Below are 14005 nucleotides of genomic sequence, written 5' to 3'. Positions count from 1 at the left end.
AATAGAATAGAATAGAATAGAATAGAATAGAATAGAGCATGTGTTAATTGGTGAGTGAAACTGAAATGATGAACATGAGCTCTATACACACTCGTCCATTCACCATGGTGTATGTAACACACTAAGAGGAGTGGCATCTCTATTTGTCTCCCGTTGCTTAGTAAATTGTTCTCCAAATCGTAACACAAAGCGTACAGCAGGGTGAGGCAGTTATAGCCGCCGCTGGAGGGGGAAAAATGGAAAACCGTTATTAAAAGAAACAACCAAAAAAAAAAAAAAAAAAAAAAAAAACAGCCCTCCTCTGACATTAAGACCACACCATTAGAATCCGGGGGATGATGTGTGTCTCGTGAATGTGTCACTCAGCACCCTGACCTTCAAGACCCAATTCTGTGAGTTTCAGCACCGCTGGGCTTTCGGTGACTGCACCTGTGCTTCTGCCTCCTCATTAAAGTATCGATCCACCGCTCAAACAGACAGCGGCCATTAGCTTCCTTAAATGACATTCACAGACGGCGCTCCTGTGCACCATCATCATGTTTTATGATGGACTCCTGCAAGCGGCGGGCATCATTCTTTAAATCAGCGCTAACACATCGCCAGCAAGTTGACTTTGTTGGGTCGTAACCGTGTGGAAGCGCCGTCGGGCCCATATACGAGCATCAGAATGCAAATGGGAGTAGCTGCGGCGCGTCGAGCCCGAGTGACCGATTGCTAAACTCACCTTTAGGGAAATGGGGCAGAGGAAATGAACCTTTTTTTTTATGGGCGTATGGAATGATGAAGTGAAGTCGAGAGGAGGCGAGACAGCAGCAGTGGGACGGCAATCCACAGCCATCAAAATGAAAATGTACACGGCAGAGAAATCTGTTGGCCGCTCCGCTGACTCTACCTGAAAAAGTAGATTGCCCCACCACTCCTGACAGCCCCCGCACCCCTCCCCTCCCCTCCCCGGCTCATCACTCTTCTCCCGGGCAGCGTTAGCTGGCTCATTGGCTTCCTGAGATAGTGAAGAAAAGCTGTGCATGGGAAATGTTTAGGCATGCTCTGCAGTGAAGTTTAGCAAAACGGGAGCGTGCGCTGCTGAAAGTGAGACTGTCACAACCGTAGTGGGGGTGTTTCATCAACACGGGGATGGTTCATTGGATGAGGGCTGAAAGTTATTTTCAATAGTAGTTAGGGAATGTCTCCCTGTCAAAAGAACTTTTCTCAGTGACTCTTATCCACCCTCCCCCCCCAAAAAAAGAAAAAAAACCAACACATTTTATGTACAGTTGAAAATGTGTGATATGGGCGACAGTGATTGCACTGATCAATTTTGTTAATGACACAGCATACATTGAAGTTTTCGGTGTAGATGACAGCAGCTCGCAGGCTGTTTGCTTCCGTCCAGATTTACAGGTTCATTGCTAGCTGAGCTCAGATTTCTGTTTGGCTACTTTTTTAATGATTTTCCTGAACTGCAAAGTTGCGGCGTGCTTCATAGCAGGAGGCGAGCAGAGGGGATTAATCAAGAGAAAAGGCTCCTGTGTCAAGCTGCCACCGCGTGATGAAGCACCTACTGTCAGGCATGTTCGCATATCATAGCCGGCAGCGTGGTGAAGGTGGAGCTGACCTTACTGCTGTCTCTCGTACAGTGGGCTGCCCTCGCTTCACGTAATGGCGAACAAGTCGCTCACACACCACCCCTGAGTGTTTTTGTTGACTTTGCATACATCACATACATGTACATATTTGCATGCATGAACACAAGCGCAAGTGCATGAAGGGTTTAATACACAGAAGAGGAGGAAGACAGAGAGGAAACAAGGCCAGGCCTGAGAAGCTTTCTCACTGCACTGCATACTGGCTGTTATCTAATCCTCAGTAATCATGGTTCACTTCATATTCCAGTTTATACTGGGCTGTCACACCTCATTAGGAACAATAGTGCTCCTTCATTGATGCTTCTGCACATTTAGATAGCCTATTATTTCCCCTTCTTTCACCATCTTTCTCCATATTTCTCTATTTCCATTGATTTTTCTATTTCTCCTTCCTTCTACTTCTATTCCTGTTTCACACTTGCTGTTTCTCTCACTCGCTGTCTCATCTTTTCCCATCTTCTCTGCCCTCGCTTTCACAAAAAAAAAAGGCCTTCTTTTACCAAATGATGACCTGCACTGTAACTAAACGCCAAACGGCAACATTTGTTTTTACTATTCTCAACCTCAGGTTGACCAAAAACCACCAGCGGTGCCTCCTCCCGGCCTTTGGCAGCCATCAGGTCTGTGCTTTGTGAAGAAAGGTGGTCAGGTTGGAGATTTCCAGCACCCGTTCACTCTATTGTTGCCTAACAGAATGTTCCTATCAGGAGAGAAGTGGGCGACATTGTGGGAGGTGGTTGTTCTAGCTAGCATCAGGGGGCAGTTGCAGTGTTAGCAGTTTTGGCGCCATGGTAAGTGGAGTGTAGTTATTATTAGAGTTGGGCCCATCCATCTTCCTGTCTAGGAAAAACGCTGGGAGGACCAAGGTGGCGTGGGCTTGTGTTCAGCACTTTCATGGCCGCCCACTCCCCCCCTCGTCATCAGGCTGCTGTTTGTTTGCTCGCTTCTTTTTCATAGGTTGAAGGGTTCTTTTTGGTGCTTTTCGGCTGGTATTTTCGTAGCTCGCTGCTGGTGTGAGGTTTTGAAAAACAACAACAAAAAAAAATTAATTAATCAATAAAAAAAAATGGGGGAGCAGCACATCGTAAAGGAGGAGGGTCTAGATTCTAGAAGTAAGAAATTAATCTAGAAATCACATTCATCGGTTAAAATGTAATAGTCACATTTTTTTTTTATTTTCAATATTGAAAAGTATCCTTTTTTTACATTTCAAATGCTTTTTTTTAGATACTTAACATAGAATCAAACACGTGTACAACACTGAGTCATCTGAGGACAGAAAAAAAACAATACATTTCAAATTTGCCATGTATGCACATCTATGCATTTATTCATATTTCATAAATAAATGACATGATCTAAATTAAGATTAAAGGACAGAAAAGTACTATAATAACCCACTTAGAAAACAGTGATTAATGAAAACCAATAGAATAACCTACAGACATACAAAACAAATATATAAGAATGATAAACAGTTTAAAATGCACATTTAAAATGCATATAAAACACTGTCACTGAAAAAAGCTTGTTGCAGGATCTAGTTTGTGAATAAATCAGACAGGCTCTTTGTTTACTATCTGCTTCTCATATCACTCATCCTCAGTGCCGACTGCAGCGACATACTGGAAAAATTAAGATAGTGAGTGAAATAAAACTACTGGGTCTGTAAATTCCTGGAATTTCCAAATGTTAGAGTATAAATAATCACATATAATGAGTCTGATAAGAAATACAATAAAATCATGAAATAAATGTCCCAGGTTATCCCTTCAGAGCACTTCGGTCCCTGACAACACCTGAGCGGTGGGGCGAAGCCACCGCCCGTCCCAGTGATGGGCGTGCGTTTGCCAGACGCTGAGACAGAAGCATATGTTGCTGATACGGCTGGTCCAAATGTGCAAGGAGTCCAGGGTTAGGTACCAACAGCAGATGGTTCGTCTAAATATGTAGCGGACAAGAGGGGAAAGGAGGAAAAAAACAAGCACTTCTGCCTTTTGCCACCCACCAGCTTAAGGCCAAGAGTCCAAATGTGCTATTTTGGAGGAAAAAAAAAACAAAAAAAAACTTGTGGCCCATTTGCAAGTTCTAGAAAGTGCTTGATGACACAAAATCAACATTGCTCTCTTTACACAATCATAAATAATCCTGTGAAGAATATCATGACTGAAAACATAAAATTATACTTTTTTCACCTCAAAGTGCACTGAGCTTTAATTTACACTTTTATGAAGAATTACAATTCATATACAGAAAAGTATCAAGTGAAGTAGAAGTTGGAAGCATTTTCTTTTCACATCTGTATCCAGAGGACTGCAGGGAGAATCAGTCATGTTCAGGATAGGTTGGGATCTTTTATAATACAGCTTGACCTTCTTGTGGAGTCGTTCAGTGTAAATCTGCTGCACATGTTTTGTCCTTCGACTGTGCAACTGAAATTGCATTCTACTACACTTTTTGCTTAAGATATTTTAACATAGAGCAGGAAAAAAAAAAAGGCAAAAGTTAAAGTTTTGCCTTTTTGGAATAATGCATTCTCAGAAGGCTTTCGAACCAATTTGGCCTGATTTAATTAATGAGCAGTCGACTAGGGAAGGACCGGTGCTCCTGTTATCTACCAGGTCCAACGATTTCTCGACCACAGGGATGGCTGCAGGCTCAGTCTGAATCTCCAGTCTAAATGTTTGTATGGCCGGCTCTTCTCTGCATTGAGGACAAATGGACGTGATGAACCTTGCTGTCTGAAGCTCCCAATATATAAAAAATTATTTTGCATATAACCATAAAGTGAGTTTATCACCCAAATACTTACTCTTCTAAATGTGTACCGTTTAGCAGTTTTGAAACCAAATATTAGTTTTAAGATTTCTGTCAATCATGCTTGGAGGCATAACTCCACACACAGGCTCCAAATCAAATTACATATCACAAAAGAAAAGAAAATGGATAAAAAGGCAGTGGCTCACATGTGATTGTTCCCGTTCTTTCCAGGTCATCTATTTTGTATTTGGCCTGTCACATTAGCTTTACCAGCCTTTTCCCCCCGTTGCCCATATGCTACACAGCTACATTATTGATACACTAATGGTCACAAACAAACACATGGGCAGCCCATGTGTGGCATGTAACATATATGCACACAGTCCGCATACAATATTACTCCTATAGAGAAGTAATGGTAAAACGTCACAGACCAAAAACAAATTATAATGTGGGACATTTCACTATAGTGTGGTTTTAGCAAAATGGGTTTTTATTGTATTTCATCATTTAACGTTGTGGTTCTTTTTTCTCTGCTCTCCTGTACTGCTCTCACAGAAGGCACAAAAAAGCCTACAGTTACAGGCTTTACTGCACAGTCCCATCAACCCTTCATATCTATACATCTTCCATAAGGATCAGAGCAGTTCAGATCCAAACTATCTGCAGTCTGTTCCAACGCTACACCGATCCTCAGGGCTTGCTCTGATTGGCTGGACCCATCCGGTATACACCAACAGAATACAGAAATCACACACACACACACACACACACACACACACACACACACACACACACACACACATGCGCGCGCACACACACTAACCTTCTTGTCCCCTTGTAACATACAAATGAGTGTTTCCCCAGTGCTCCCACAGGACACGAGGGGAAGCTGAACACCAGTTGCCCTTGTTTGTTGTGTTGCGTTCACAAGGAGCTCCTCACAGAAAACTTCACACCAAGCTGCAGTTCAATCATATCGTTTTATTTCTTAATGACTGCGGAAGATGGTAAACCCAAACGGAGGTATTATTTAATACTTTAATAGTATATATATGTTGGTAAATAAAAAACAAACATAAAAAATTAGTCATATTTATTTTATTTTTTTCTATTGCCAGAGTCAAATGTAAGCTATCTTAAAACGAAGAAAAGCAGCTCCAGCTGTGTGCAGAGGTCAGCCATCTACCTGTGACGTCTGTGTTTTGACTCCATGGTCGCTCATTTATTCCTCTGTTTTCAGTAAAGTGCTGCAGGAGCTCTGGGATTTACCACTTTCTCGCTGATGTGTTGTGATCACTGGTGCAGAGGCATTGGTAATGGGGAACCTTTCAAATGTAAAATTAATTACCTGCAATCTGACAGCATCAGGGAAACTCAGCATGTATTTTATGCTTAGTTGGTAGTCCCCCTTCTCCACGCTTGCTTAGCGTCAAGCATTGTGTATGTGTGTGTGTGTGTGTGCAGCAGGATAAAGCCTGCTGTCGACACATTGGAGAGAATTGGATGCTGTCTCACTGCTTTTCCGTATCAGGTGAGACTGAATTTACCATCAGCTGATAGTGACTGTGCTTAGCAGGGCATTCAGTTCTTCTCTCTGGTTGAACGCGGTTCTTCTCACATTTATCCCGTTTTTTAAATTCCTGTTGAGGTCAAAATCCAGAAGAGCCGAAGAAGTTCTTGACAGAACATTGTTCGAGCACAGTTTAGTGCTCTGTTGCTCTGTCCACTGCTGTGGTGCAAACGTAAACAAATATAAAGACTCTTTGTTTCCAGAGGACGAAACATAAAATCTTTTTCATCTTTTGTAGACTGACTAATGACTGTCCTGATTATCTTGTGAACTTTGCTCTTCATAAACACAAAAATATGTCTTTTTTTTTTTCACCTATAAGTGTGCTAAATGACTTTTACCATATTCAATTACATAAAGAGGCATTGGATTCTCCTGCTGGATACAAGCCCATCTAGTTGTATTCAGTAAGACTCAGTCAGGGAGGTTCACTCCAGGACTTCCAGACCTAGGACCAGTCCATTTTATCTACTGTGGAGGAAATCAAATAAAAAACACAGCATTTAAGCTTACACTATCACATAATTTGTTTAATAAAAGGATTTTTCAACAAAAGTCTTAAATAACATTTCACTTGTGTTTATAAATTGAAAAAAAAAGAAGGAAAAAAGATCCCTAAAGACTATATTCACAACAAATATTAGTCTTTTTCACTTTAAACCAATTGTTGATATAAAACTGAAATAAAAAAATGGACATGATAAATAGTCTTTCACGATCTTCTTTACAGAGATGCACAATGCAACGTTCTCCGAGTCGTCAATTATATTGAGTACTGTAAAATGATTAAGCTTGTCTACAGCTGTATAACTAACGTTACAGAGGATTTCCTTTCCTGTCTGCGTTAACATGAAAGCATTGGAGTGCTGCTGTGTCACTGAGCTTCATAGCTGCAATGAACAGAAGCAGAAGCTTCTCTCACAGCGGCTGAAATTGTCAACGGAAACATGTCTGGCGGCTCCGTTCCAGGGTGAGCAGTGGCGAGCAGGTTGTACAGTACTGAACTGACAGTTTATTCAACAACAAATTCTACTATTTTGACACATTTGGCAGCGTCCTCCCCCACAGCCTTCTTGTTTTAACTGGCTTCTCTGCTTCTCCTGGTTTCCTCTTCATGGTGTATTTGGACCAAGCCGGATCCTACAGATGTGGGAGGTGTGGGGAAGCGTCAGTGGAACAATCCACCTGATCAACTCCTACTGTGCATGCGGACTTCTGAAGTGCGTCAAACACAGCAGAATGCAAAACGTGATCTTTAGGAGAACACAAATCCATGAAACAACGTTTATATTTATCCATTCAAGGCCAACTTTCTGTCAAAGTGATGTATCGGCGGGACCGCCGTCACACACACCCTGTAATCAGCCTGATCCTCGAAACTTGAATGTGCTAATGTACAATATATCATAAACTGAGGGATTAATCCTGAATGAAATCGCTTCAATTTGCTCTTTGATTTCTTGTTTTTAAGAAGACTACTTGTCAACAGTTGCACAGAGGAACTTTCAAAAAACAAAAGCGAACTGCAGACTCTCATACACTCAGCATGAGAATGAACCTGTGAAACTAATCAGTGAAATTTGGATTCTTTTTCTCCTTTCTTTCTCTGTCTCTCAGTATGAGTGTAAAACTGCTTTATCTACTGGGGTCACATTGCTCGCTCAAAGGCGCAACAGAAAAAAAACTGCGTTGAGATGGTCTCACGCAGCTACAACGTTCGCAGTCACACTTCTCATCCAGGAATAGTCGCCATCACCAGATTCAAAGCCGCTCAGGTGATCGGCCAATAATAGAACTGAAGTGAAGGGGAGTGGAGAAAAACCATCAGTCGTGAGCAAAAATAAAAATGAAGACAGATGCTGTCTCAATAAATTATACAAAATAACAGTGATGAGTATGAATAAGATCGGTAGCATTTTTGTTGAATGAAATTTGCTCTTTTAGAGAAAAATTACACAAAGTCGAAGCCGGTCATCACACGACTCAGACCTCAATGTCACCAACTTCGCTTTCTGTCCAGTAATTTGCACCCATAGCCTCTATAATATTAATGCAAGAAGATGCATTTTTGTTGCTGTTTTTTAAAGAAACCTCAGCCAAGCATATTTCAATGTAACTCTCCATAATATTGTGTTTTGGCATCAAACTCATTTTAATACAGATACTATTTAAGCACATACTCCTATGACTCTGTGAGCGTTACTCTGTGAAGAGGTATGAATGCAAAGGTAAATATATTTTCACTATATATGAACAATTTTTAATTTTCATTCAAAAACAATTGTAATTTTAATTTTATGCCATTTCTAATGATGGCTTCTGGTAAGAAAATGCAGCAAAATGTAAAAAAAAAAAAAAAAAAAAACATGTCTATTAATTGACACCCATATCTTATCTTTACAATTTGTTTCAAATAAAAGTGCAACAAATATCTTCATTTGACTGACAGAGATTTTCTTTTGGCTAATGTTGGCAATAACCCAGTTCCTCTGAAAACATGATTAATCCTCACAGGTCTGCCTTCACTTACATTCAGCCTTCTAAGGCTTCTAGCTTGAACTGTTGTGTCACTGACCTCTCAGGTCTGTTTGTTGTGCTATGTTCATTACTTTTACCGAAAATATCTGATCCTGTTAATAAATTAGATGCAGTAGTTACTTTTAGTGAAAAATGAGAACCAATTAGAAATATTATACCTTTCAAGGTCATATTTGAAATCTGTCTTGTAAAGTGTCACAAACCCGTACGAGTCCTTCAGTATGAGCAGGTTCTTTAAAAAAAATGTGAACTAATTTCAACACCTCAGAATAACAAATCTCTACTTTAAAAGGAATTCATTTTTAGTTTGATGAAATTTCCCGTCTTGTAAGTTTAAATCATGTATCGGCTGACCACCATCTGACCTTTCCTTAGCTTAATGAAACTCCTGACATAAAATATAGCATGCCATAAATCTGTGCACCGTGCATATGTTGTACAGTGACTTACAGCTTCCACTGATGAATCAGCACATAAGCAGTAATAAGAGTTTTGGGGAAAAAAGAACAGTGAGAGGAAGAAATAAAGGCTTCATTGTGTGACACTGTAGTTTGAACTGAAGTGTGAATGAATGTTGAAGCAATCTCCCCACTGCAAAGGAGTACTTTATCTGATTTATCTGAGAGCATCAGGCGCTGTGAGTCTTGACAGTCCCGGTGTTTGGTGGCCCACTCGACATGCTGGTATTGATCACTTTGCCCGACTTAATCTCCCTCCTCTGTTTCCCTGTCCAGCTCCGCTCAGTCTCACCGGCGGTGAGAGTTACTGACAGCTAAATCAGCCTGCCAAACACAAGCCAGCACCCCAATGTGGAAAAATAAAGGGAAAGGATGTAGAAAACAGGAAAATAAAGGCATAGAGAAAATTAAAAGCACAGGCCTCCATATCTGTGCTCGTATGTCTTACTGTGCAACTTTATTGAAACGACTCTGGCACCGGGACTGTTGGTAAATCCATATAAGGTTGTGGAAATTCACAAAGCCAAATCCAGTTTGAAAACAACCAGTTTGAGGGGTGACCTTGTCCACTGAATGCACTTGTCTACCAGCGACTGGAGCCAGGTGGTTCTGTCAGACTGTCAGGGCCGACTGGGTCGGGGAAACAGCATTTGCTACTGTTCTGGTGCTTTAATAAGACTCATTAATATACTGCATGTGTCACTAGGAGCGTCTGACTGCGTCCCCTCTGGGCCGGGCTAGTTCTGGCATGACAAGAAGTGAGGACACACACACACACACACACACACACACACACACACACACACACACACACAGGCTGAATGAAGCTTTGATAGGTATGACAAATGGGCATAATTTTGTGTGTGTGTGTGTGTGTGTGTGTGTGTGTGCGCGTGAGCCTGTGAAAAAAGTAAGTTATTGCATGGATTGTAACTCTGGCTTATTGTTCCGTTGACGTGTTTTAATGCTCTAAGTTGACAGATTTGATCTTTATCTGTATTTTGATGCTGACCAGGAGGGTGCGTCATACTGGATTTTGTGTTTTGAGGTCTAGTTTTTGGGGCAGATTTATATTATTTGCGAAGTCAGGAACACATTTTCCTGGTCTAGGCTGACTTTAGACATGCCTTGGGGAGTTTATTGGATCGGAAGGTCTCACAGTGGAGTAGTCGTTAGCACTCTTGCTTAGTAATGAGACTATCCCTGGTTTGAATGCAGGCTGGGCTGTCTGCGTGGACGGATGTGGATTTTCTCTCATGCACGGGTTTGTCTGGGTACTTCAGTTTCCTCCTACAGTTCAGAAATGTGTTTGTGGCTAATTGGTGACTCTAAATTGGTATGCATGTAATATGTGCTTGTCTGACTGTGTGTTTGACAGACTGGTGATCTGTACAGGATATATTCTATTTAACACACAGTCAGCTTGGATCAGCTCCTGCAATTCTAAGTTGGATGAAGCTTGTATGAATGGATTCATCTCCACACTGTAGAGTATCGGGCACATGGGATCCAGTTTAGTAAAATGTTGTATAAAAAGTCTTAAATTATGCCAGTTGATTGCATTTTCACTTTGTGTGCATTTTGTGAATGATCAGATCAGAATGATACAGTCAAGTGATCAAACATATCTGAGTGTTATAACAAGTACGTCTTGATTTTCCAAATGAAAGGAAAAAAAAAATCCATGAGAGATGAGCTGTCACAAAGTGAACCCAGAAAAACCAAGTGCAACAGACGAGTAGGAGTATGACACAGGAAGTCTCTCATAATTACCGTAAGTCTGCAGTAAAAGTCATTTACGGGAAGCTGAGTTAAATTCCTCTCATCACAATAACAGCAGCACCTCTGCTAAAGGCTGAACTGATTTCTATCCCCTTTTCAAACGTGTTACAGAAACACAATCATGAAAAATGCAACAGTTTTCAAATGTTGTTACAACTTTGTAAATGAATCTGTTAACATGTTTTCCTACCAGGAAGTTGTGCAGAATCCTTGGTTTGATTCCAGGCATGGAGTCTCTCTGTGTGAGGATTGCATGTTCTGCTTGAGTGTGTTAGTTTTCTTTGGGTAACCTGACTTCCTTCAACAAAATAAAACATTTCAGTGGTAATTCAGAGCTGGTTATAAATGTGTGTGCTCAGTTGTGTCTCTCTGGTAGACCGACCTCAGATGGACCTGCGACTGTTTGGTTGTTGTCAGCTGAAATAAGGGCGAGCTTCCCACCAGCTTCTACAAAAGACGAATGGAACAATGGGTGGCTACATATAGTCTCTTCAGTCTTTTTAGTATAACTTAGGAGAAGGAGTGGACTGAGGATGGAGCACACTGGGTGGGACTGTGGGTGAGGATTAACAAGTCTGCCAATAATCCCCCCTCCCCCACCCGTCCAAACACACACACCAGAAAAATTCCCTGAACTTCCACATTAAAATAATACTGTCTGATTTAGTTTGATTCTGAGATACTGAGAAGACATAAATTGACTCTAAAGAGTCTCTTCCTCAGTCGAATGGCTTCGCTGTGACTCAAGTTTGGGATTTTTTTTTTTTTTTCAAAGCCCAGAGAGAAGTGAATAATATTTGCAAACTTTGTCAGGGATGTGTTTCACTTTCAGCACGTTCACAAGCTGAAAGTCTTTATGCTGTGTTTTAATTTTGTTTTCTTCAAGCCATTTAATGAAGTGTGAAATCAAACACGTGCGTAACGCGTGTAGTGCAGGTTCACTGAACCACCTACACATTTGAGGTTGTTTGAATAATTAAAACGCTAAAGAAATACATATTCCAAAGTGATTTTTTTACTTATATTACCTGATACTGCAAGAAACATAAATCATGCATTTATTCAAAATACAACAACTTTGATTTCCTGTAAAAAAAATGCTGATATTTGTGGAACTTTATTTTGAAATCAACCCATTTGAGCTCAGATGTTTGAAGGATTTGATTGTGCCCAGGGCTATTTCTATTACCTCAGAGGTGCTCACACCATCTGCAAATGCATAAATAAAACTAATTCTACTATATTTAAGTCGTCCATGTATTACCTCTGACATGTGAGACGCCCAGGTGTTCTGGCAAAGTGAGTCTGTAAATGTAACGGCGAGATAGCTGGCGCCCGCAGAGTCTCACTGAGACCCTGCCGAAGCAGATTCAGCACCATCTGGAGCCCACACACTCATGGCACCCCACCCAAAGCCAAGAAGATGATTGCTATCAGCATGATTACGCCTTTATCAGATTAGTCGGGCATTGTTTACAGACTTGTGGCTCCGCCATGCCAGGCCGGAGCGAGCGCTTCTTCCAGAGAAACCAGTGGGAGGGTGGAGCGATCGTACTCAACGGCTGCTAAACACGTTTCCCTTATTGCTACCTAAATGTGCTTTATGTGGGAGGAAATCATAAAGCGAACACCTCAGGAAAAAAAAAAAAAAAGAAGTTTTCATTCATGATTTCTCTTTCAGTGTTAGCCTTGACGAGACTGTGAGCGGCAGTTTTGCTACTTGTGTGAATTTTCAACATTTTTACAGAATCAAATGACAAAAAAAATCTCTCATCTACAGCGGAAAAAAAAAATGGGATAGATGGAAAGACACACGTGTGGCCTCTTCCGCTAGCTGAGCAGGAATAAATATGAATTAAATGACACGTGAAAAAAAAAAAGGTTCTTCTCTGGGGATATTTGTGGCACGGCGTCCATTCAGCTGCAGAAAATGCCCCAAGATCAGAGGTCATTTGCTTTTACTGAAAGATTATCATCTCATTTCATGCGCCTACATTCGTTCCTTAATGGTCTGCAGTAGGAAGAGATGAAGGCAGGACTTTATGGATATCATTACATTCAAATCCAGTTTTCCAAGGATGAGTTCAAGGGTATGCCATAACTTATTCCAGCTTTTAAAATAGTGAAAGTAAAGACTTTTATTAGACAACAGTGTAAAAACTGGTTACCATATCAGCCTGTCAGAGAATCTTTGGACACGAATCCCCATGCTGGTGTTGGAGCTTCTCATTAGCCAGTCACCGGTGTGTAAAAGTGTGTGTACATGTGCATGAACGAAAAATTTAAAGCATGTTGAAACAGTTGAAGTGGTTAAAGAAGAGTTATAGGGTTACTATTTACCAAAACCTTGAAACGACTCCATGGCGAGTAAAGCAAGCTCGTTTTGAAGCCACTGTGACAATGGAGTCGTTTTGCCACCGTTGCAGCTCATATTAGCGCCATGCCAAGGAATGAAGACATGATCAGAGGAGGGAGACGCTCTGCCAATGTCTGTCTCTCCCATGCCAGAGCATGTGGAGAAGGGAAAGGTAGCTGAATGAGCCAACTTTCCATTCCAGCGGGAGAGCTGGTGAGAGGCATTGTTTCCTCTCAGCTCCTACTGTCTGTCCTTGTAGCTGCTGATCTATGTGACTATCTCACTATTTCAAAATAGCACTGAGCCAAGCTGCCAGACTTTTGAATGGCCTAAATGTTTGACTCCCCAGAGCCATCAAAAATACAGTGTAGGCTTATTATCGTTAAAAACGTTTTTCCGTCAGATTTTAAAAGATCTTAATATTGTGACTGCTGTGCTGAACAGGGTTGCCAGTCCTTCATTTTCCCTAAAAATCCATCTCAGGTCACTACTTTTCAAACATGTAAATCCCTTCCTCTGGAGCAGCAGCAGCCTCTACAGTGACTCCCTTCATCGTCACACAAAAAGGAGTCCATTAGTATTCGGGGCACACTGCTGATGGCCCAGTCACCAGTTCACAGAGCCTCACTGTCCCTTTCTGTGTCAGTGCTGTCTCTGACTCCAGCTGTTATCACCAAACTTTAAACACACATCACCTTTCATGAGTGTAAACTCACACCCTCTGTTGGCCGTGTCAGGGAGTTCAACCATCCACAATGAGCACTGTTCAATGCTGGAGCACAGCGATAAATCTGTAGCCTGCTGTGCCACTTAACAATAAACTGTAAAGCTTGAGTAAATTTCATAATCTTATTATGTCTTCTTTTTAACTTCGTTTTCACTTCATATATTT

The 14005-nt window shown here is 41.2% G+C and overlaps 1 protein-coding gene across 1 annotated transcript in view; it reads left to right on the top strand.

Moving 5' to 3' along the window:
- LOC115386215 (transmembrane protein 266-like) overlaps nt 1-14005 on the top strand; it is a 41099-nt gene that overhangs the window by 13694 nt on the left and 13400 nt on the right. The window lies entirely within an intron of this gene.

The sequence above is a fragment of the Salarias fasciatus genome, chromosome 1, assembly GCF_902148845.1.
Source record: "Salarias fasciatus chromosome 1, fSalaFa1.1, whole genome shotgun sequence".
Taxonomy (NCBI): Eukaryota; Metazoa; Chordata; class Actinopteri; order Blenniiformes; family Blenniidae; genus Salarias; species Salarias fasciatus.
Note: the sequence above shows the minus strand (reverse complement) of the source record. Positions and strands in the feature narration are given on the sequence as shown.